This window comes from Microtus ochrogaster, chromosome 2 (assembly GCF_000317375.1).
Source record: "Microtus ochrogaster isolate Prairie Vole_2 chromosome 2, MicOch1.0, whole genome shotgun sequence".
Lineage (NCBI taxonomy): Eukaryota > Metazoa > Chordata > Mammalia > Rodentia > Cricetidae > Microtus > Microtus ochrogaster.
In genome coordinates, this window is record NC_022010.1 from 27,128,482 (window position 1) to 27,136,890 (window position 8,409).

At 45.8% G+C, this 8,409-nt stretch overlaps 1 protein-coding gene across 2 annotated transcripts in view; it reads right to left on the reverse strand.

Annotated features, from left to right (window-relative positions):
* Caln1 (calneuron 1) overlaps window positions 1-8,409 on the reverse strand; it is a 463,165-nt gene that overhangs the window by 390,319 nt on the left and 64,437 nt on the right. The window lies entirely within an intron of this gene.

The following is an 8,409-nucleotide window of genomic DNA, read 5'->3' on the forward strand; positions in this document are numbered from 1 at the left end:
CTCTCTCTCTCTCTCTCTCTCTCTCTCTCTCTCTCTCTCTCACACACACACACACACACACACACACACGTGCACGCTGCACACGCAGGCAGACACACGCGGGAGGTGGCAAGCTGCAGCTTAGCAGCTGACCCTCCTTCCTCTCCACCCCAAAGAAGCTGCCCACGTTCACTTTCGCCAATTGCTTGTTTCTATTAAACACCTCAACCCCAACCCAAGCATGCCCACCCTCCCCTTAACTCCTTCTTTCCCAGTGCCCACAGTTAGACCAGGGTCACCAAAATTCATGGGGGAAGAGGTGGCGGCGGCGGAAAGGCTGCTAGTCAAAACTGGGATGAGAGCAAAATACTGCGGGTCATGCCTTCACAACGTCTAGGAAAGGCATAAGCATGCCCACCCAGCTCTCATCCCACATCTCTAGAGCCTCAGAAAACGCAGCCTGTCCCCACTTCTACCAAGGTCATAGTATAGATTTCATAAGAAACAATAGGCACTTGACACAAGGTGTGGGTTGAAAACTTCACAGATGGTTTGCAGCCTAACCTGGAGTTGACTTCCTTTGAAGTCTACACCCAGACAGCATTCTGGACCTCCCTTGCCTGGTACTTGAGGGACAACAATTAGCTTCAAGTTACCACTTAGCTTTCCCGGAGGCCATCCAAGTGTCAGCTCCCGACAAGACAGTCTTGCTACCAAGGGTAGTCTTATCAAAAAAACGATCAAAGTTCCAAGCGCCCCCCCCCACACACACACGCAAAAGGCTCCCATTGCCCCTTCCTAGTCCTGGTAGGGTGAGACAAGAAACATCCACCACCAGGCTGGTGCTAGCCAATCTTTCCTGGCATCACCTTTCTGCCCAAGCTTCCAGGGTCTTACTACTCCCTACAGGGACCATGAATCCCTGCTCAGCAGCCCACACTATCAGAATCAAAGACATGGGAGACATTCTTGCTCCCATCAGGAACAAAATGGAAAAAGTCATCCTTAGCATTTCACCCCAAAAGCTCAGTCGTCAACTCTCCATTGGCTGCTCCTGCTGCCAAGGGAGTATGGGCACTGGGGCTGCCAGCCAGTCCCACCAGTTCCTGAGCATCCCCTCCCCTGTCTGTGCCTCAGTTTTTGAGTCCCAGAGGTGCTTGCTGTTGGTAGCACACCTTTGACATTTAAGATTTCTTGGCACTCTAGATGGTGATGGTGCATGCCTTTAACCCCAGCACTCGGGAGGCAGAGGCAGGCGTTTCTCTGGGAGTTCGAGGTCAACCTGGTCTACAAGAGCTAGTTCCAGGACAACCAGAGCTGTTACACAGAGAAAACCTGTCTTGGAAAAAAAAGGGGGGGGGGAATTACTATCTTTTTTATGTCCCGATTTTCCCTCCCAAATTGTCTTGTAGCATTATTGAGAATCTCTCTCTCTCTCTCTCTCTCTCTCTCTCTCTCTCTCTCTCTCTCTCTCTGTGTGTGTGTGTGTGTGTGTGTGTGTGTGTGTGTGTGTGTTTCATTGATATGTATAGAAGGGATTTCCATTGAAAGCGATAAATAAGCCAGGTGTGGTGGACATCTGTCATCCCAGCACTCGGGAGGTGGGGGCAGAGAATCTGAAATCGGAGGTCAGTCTGCCACTACTGAGTTTCCAGGACAGCCCTAGCCACTATGTGAAGCCCAGTCCAAAAAAAAAAAAATGGTACTGCATAGAGTGGGGGAAATCTCATCACATCTCTTTGCGTGAGGGTGTGTGGGTGTATATAAGCCTGTGGAGGCTAAGAGGACCCCACAGACGCTACTTGTCAGTTACCATCCGCCTTGGTTTTGAAACAGGGTCTCCCATTTTCACTTGTCAGCTACACACTGGTTGGCTGGAAAACTCCAGGGATCCCTGTCTCCACCTTCTTAGTGCTGGGATGACAAGTGTATACTGCCGTAACCACGCAGTTTTTTGCATGAGTTCCTGGGATAGAAGTCAGGTCCTCTCCTGCCTGAGAGCTGCCATGTGTCTATCTAGTGGGCATCTCCCTATGTAACCGGTCCATGAATTCCTGCGATCACCCTGCCTCAGCCTCCTGTGTACTAGAATGGCAGGTGTATGTCAGCACTCCCAGCTGAGAGCTGTAACCATCTGTAGATCTTTTAAGAAATTGACTTTCAGGATGGAATGCAGGTCACCAAAGCCCAGTGACAAAGCTACACACACACACACACACACAGAGAGAGAGAGAGAGAGAGAGAGAGAGAGAGAGAGAGAGAGAGAGTGTTCCTGGCAGGGGGTGGGCATGAAGAATCAGTCACATGACCAGAGTGAAACACACCTGACAAAAATTCTCATTCTGTCCTCCCCACTGCCTATGGACAAGTTATTTGTTCTTTCTGAATCTTGCCGTTCTCATCTGTAAAATGGGAACAATACTGGCATCTAGCCCTTGAAGGTCTTTGTAAAGGTTAAATGCCACCCTGTGAACTAACCATAAACTAAGAGTCACTCAGCGCCAAGCCTAGAGTAAGCGTCCACAAACCTTACCCTGGGCCCATCTGCCCCCTCCTCACATTGTCCCAGAGTTCACCCTGGGGAACCAACGACTTTATTGGACCTACTTAAAAAGCATGAGTGAGGGGGTAACTGACAGGACTGTGGGGGACCCCAAAACATTCATAGCAAGGAGTCTTTACCCAGCTTAAATGGTGATTTCCCTATAACTATACAAATGGAGCCCCCATTTAATTAACTCTCCCTAGACTATACACTCTAGGACAGTGGTTCTCAACCTTCCTGGTGCCGTGACCCTTTAATACAGTTCCTCCGTTGAGGTGACCCCCAACCATAAAATTATTTTCATTGCTACTTCATAACTGTAATTTTGCCACAGTTATGAATCATAATGTAAATATTTTTGGAGCTAGAGGATTGGTGGGGGGGTGGGACTCACAGGTTGAGAACCACTGCTCTAGCACTTTTGAGATCCGGTAGACAACCCAAAGCTAGGGCCAAATGGCATACAAATAGCCCCTGGGAGCAGTGGTTGGGATCTCAGAAGAGAGTTCAATGGCCCTCCTGGAATGGAACACCGACAGTTGACAAGCACACTCCTGCTCACAAGCACAACTGATCTGATTAAGAGGGCAGCTGTTCTGCACATGTTTTACAAGTCATGTTTTACAAGGAGTTAACACATACCAAAGATGGGACCTGGATGGAAGAGGAGTCAGGGACTGCCTCCTCAGGATACAAAGACATCAAGAACTGGAGGAAAGTAGTAGACTTTGGGGATCAGGGTAAAGGTGGCATTTCTCACTGTCCTCACCAACTGCAGCTATGGCAAGAGCTCCAAGTTAAGGCCTAAACTGGGCCACAGGTCTGGACACTTGTTTAGCTTTTATTGTATAAATAGAACATACATAAATGTGTAACACACACGTGCGCACACACATTTTCTAGTAAAGTAAAGACTGGGGACTTGGCTAAACAACAGAGCCTAGAATCCCCCAGTGAGGGGCTGGAGTGTGGCTCAGTGGTAGAGCACCTGCCTAGAATCCCTCAGTGAGGGGCTCAGGGCATAGCTCAGTGGTGGAGCACCTGCCTGATATGCACAAGACCGTGGCTCCATCCCAGTCATAAAGAGATGTTTTGCCAGTTACAGAATGGAGGCTGAAATCAACACAGAACAAAATGAATGGCAGGGACTTGGTTTCATCACACATTTGAAGCTGCAGTTAGCACTGAGCATTGTCCCCAGTCTGTAGAAATACAGCCCTGAAGGAGAGAATAACTTCCTTGCCTTGCCTGGCTTTGGGATTCTGTGAGGTACATGCGACACCAGACATTTGGGACAATCTCAGCAAACACTGCACGATCGGGACAGTTCTCCCTCTTCCTTTGTTTGGTCTTATTTTGTTTTCCATTGGCTGGCAGATCTACTCACAGTACTCCAGACAGTCAGGAGCAGACAGCAATGAAGGGGTCTACCAGGCTCTGAACAAAGTAATTGGAAATTTTAAAAAAGGAAACTCAGACCATGAAAATGGACTACCCAATAAAGGCATTTTGGGCCAAGTCTGATGACCTGTGTTCAATCCCCAGGCCCAACAGGGTAGAGGACAAAAAAAAATCTGACCCCTAAAAGTTATCTTCTGACACATGTTATCCTGACACACGATATCCTGACACACATTATCCTGACACATGTTATCCTGACACACGTTATCCTGACACACGTTATCCTGACACACTTTATCCTCTGACACACGTTATCCTCTGACACACGTTATCCTGACACACGTTATCCTCTGACACACGTTATCATCTGACGCACGTTATCCTGACACACGTTATCCTGACACACGTTATCCTAACCCACGTTATCCTCTGACACACTTTATCCTCTGACACACGTTATCCTGACACATGTTATCCTCTGACACACGTTATCCTCTGACACAGGTTATCCTGACACACGTTATCCTCTGACACACGTTATCCTGACACACGTTATCCTGACACACATTATCCTCTGACACATGTTATCCTCTGACACACATTATCCTCTGACCCCCATGCGTGTGCCAGACCACAGGTCCTGGCATGAACATGAGTTAAGCAGGAACCTGTGGTGCTGTGACATAAGGGAAGTCCTCAGTGTCACGCCCAGATCCTGCCCCCTCTTTTACCCTCACTCTTTGTCTTCATCTCTAGCCCTCTCCCTCCCCACCTCTCTGCTCTGATCCTGCTTCTCTTATGGCCAGATTTGGTCTGCTGGCCGTGTTCAGTCAACTTTCTTGCTCTGCTCCAGACCATTCCAGACGCCTCTGGCTGTGCTCTCCTTCGTGTTTATAATAAAAACCTTCATACCATGGAGTGACCGGTCATGTCTTCAGGACATACACTCAGGAGGTCATCAACACTGGATTCCAAGTAGGAAACAGGAAGTGAGTTTGTCTAGATGCTTATGATTATATATATATATATATGTATATATATTATATATTATATATATGTGTATATATATTATATATTATGTGTGTGTGTGTGTGTGTGTGTGTGTGTGTGTGTGTGTGTGTGTGTGCGTGTGTGTGTGTGTAGGGAGAGATTAATTAAGAAGCCACTCAGCTCGGAAAGGTGGCTCGGTGGGTATAATGTCTGCTGCGCAATAGTGAGGACCTCAGTTCAGATCCCTAGAGCCCATGTATCATGTCTGTAACCTCAATGAGACTCCTACCATGAGATGGGAGACGAAGACAAGAGAATTCCTGCAGGATCACAGGGCAGCTAGCCTGGTGTACACTGCAGCTAGCAGCAGAAGACAGACTCTATCTCAAAAAGACAGAAGGCTGGGAACTCTTGCCTCCACACTACACAAACACAAATGTATATGTGTCTACATAAATACACATGAAGACTGTACATTCACACTTACACAAATGTTTATGTACTTACACAAACACACATGAGAACCATACACATATACATACGCACGCAAATGTATATGCACATACACAAACACACATGAAGACCATACACACGCACACATACATAGACACAAACATACATGCACCTATACAAAAACACATGAAGACTATACACACACACAAATGTACATGCACCTATGCAAATACGCATGAAAGCTGTATTTAAATTTTTTTCTGGTTTGGTTTCTGTCCAGTTTTCACTTAAGATTATTTTATTTCTATTGATGTACACGTGTTTATATGTTTGTGGTGCCTGAGGAGACCAGAGAGGATGTTTGGTCCCCTGGAGCTGGCGTTACAGACTGTTGTGAACCACCCAACATGGCTGCTGGGAACTGAATTCAGGTCTTCTGCAAGAGCAGCAAGCACTCTTAACTGCTGAACCAGCTCCTCAGTCCTGTTATGTTCTGTCCTTTTTAACTTAGGGGGCATGCTCACACATGACACACAGTGAAGGTCAGAGGACAGCTTGTAGGAGGGGTTAGTTCTTTCCTTCCTCCATGTTAGTTCCACGAGACTACTCCGTGACAAGACAGTTAGTGAAGGGGCTATATGGGCACAAATGCGGACAATTTTTTTAACTTCTAAAATAAAGTGTCATAGCACATACCAGGAATCCCAGTGCTTAGGAGGCAGAGGCAGGAGGATTGCTACAGTTGAGGCCAACTTGGGATATATAGCAAGACTGTGTATACAAAACAAAGAAGAAGAAGTAGGGAGGGGAGGAGAGAAGGGATGTGGAGAAAGAAGAGGAGAAGAGGAGAAATGGGGGGGGTGCTGTGGGAACTCCTTCAGCCAATAGCCTTTAAGACACTTGCCCACTTGGGGCATGGTCTTATGTACTATAAATGCAGACAAAAAGCATGTGCAGCCCTCTTAGCTGCTGGATTCAGTTCCAGTTCCCAGCGCACGCAGAGGGCTGCAGATTGCTACCCTTTCTGTGAGTTTATCCCCAAATAAATAAACCTTATTATACTCCATTCTGGGTTATTGTGGAACTTTTATACGCCAACAAATTGGCGCCCAGCATGGAGCCCAAACCCATGACCCTGAGATTAAGAGTCTCATGCTCTACCGACTGAGCTAGAGGGAAAATCCCACATCAGGGGAAGGAAGAGAAGAAGAGGACAAAAACGTATTACATACCTTAAGACTGAGTGAATTCCTTCTCCTCCTCCCTCAACCACCCAAGTGCTGGGACTATAGGCATATGCCCTCACTTGCAGATAGAAATGCTTTTCCTAGGTGCATCTGGAAGTTTTCATCCATGCTCACATGGTGAAGACTGTTTTCCTTCACCACAGCTTGAGGTCTGTGTTACAGTCCCAGTACCAGCATGCTTGGCACGGTATTAATTTCAGTGGAATAATAAATTCACACATTCAGCCTTCTTCTCAGTAATTAAAAAAGGGAAACAGAATCCATAAATCCAAAATGACATAGTGATTGTGTGTTTTTGCGTATATATGTGTTGTATGTGTACAAGGATATGCTGTATACATGAGCCCATGGAGACCAGAGAAGAACACCAGATGCCCTTTCTCTCTCTCTCTCTCTCTCTCTCTCTCTCTCTCTCTCTCTCTCTCCCTCTCCCTCTCCCTCTCCCTCTCCCTCTCCCTTATTCCTTGAGGAAGAGCAGCTACCAGAACCTGGGCCTCATGGGAGATTTTTGCCCAGGGAAGTCACAACATCCTGGAGTTATATGAACACATGGGAACACGCCTGGCTTTGTTACCTGTATGCTGAACTCAGAACTCAGTTCCTGCAGACATTGCTGCCCATTGAGCCATCTCTCCACACTCCCCCCACCCCACCCAGTCCATATTGTTTCTAAAAAAACATCATACAGGGCCAGTGAGATGGCTCAGTGGGGGGAAAGTGCTCACCGTGCAAGCCTATTGGCCTGAATTTGATCCCTGGAACCCTCATCAGGTAGATGGAGAAAACCAACTCCACAAAGTTGTTCTCTGACCTACACACACACCACACATACATACACACACACACACACACACACAATGGCATTAGTTCATACATGTTGCACACAATTACAATAACAACAATAAGTTTTTAAATTTTAAAAACATTTTTGTAAAGGAGGGGACGAAGGAATAGTGGGTTTCCTTGTGGAAGAAGGCATTTTACTTTTTGATTGCTTTTTGGGGTTTTCTGCATGTGTGTTTGTTTTTGCTTTTACATGCAGAGGGATTCAACAAATTAATGTACAAGATATAATGGAAATGTAGAATCATTATTTTTCAACCTCAAAAGTAGTAACTGATGGATGCAAAAATTATCCATGGATGCAAACATCATGGGTAGGGAGTTACCTATTGGCTATCTATTGCTTAAAGTTCTCTGCTGTAGAGTTACCTTTACATTGTCTAATGGTTGGGATGAAAGATAAGAGAGAAGGGGAGAGAAAAAGAGAGAATAGGTGAAAGTGTTCGTGTAACCTCCCAAAATTTAAAATGCACAGGTATCAAAAAATAAAAATAATTTTAAAACAGTGACAGGGCTGGAGGGTTAAGAGCACTTGCTGCTCTTCCAGAGAACCTGAGTTCAGCTCCCACACCCATATAAGATCTTACTCCAAAAGCCTGTATGCCACAAAACTGGAAAATGCAAAAGAAATGAACATTTTTTTTTAGATAAGTACCATATACCAAAGCTAAACCAAGACCAGGTGAATGATCTAAATAGACCTGTTAGTCACGAAGAATTAGAAACGGTTATCAAAAATCTCCCTTCCAAAAAAAGACCAGGACCAGGTGGTTTCAATACAGAATTCTACCAGAACTTCCAAGAAGAGCTAATACCTATACACCTATACTCCTTAATGTATTTCACAATATAGAAACAGAAGAGTCATTGCCAAATTCCTTTTTATGAAGCTACAGTTACCCTGATACCAAAACCACACAAAGACTCAACCAAGAAAGAGAATTACAGGCC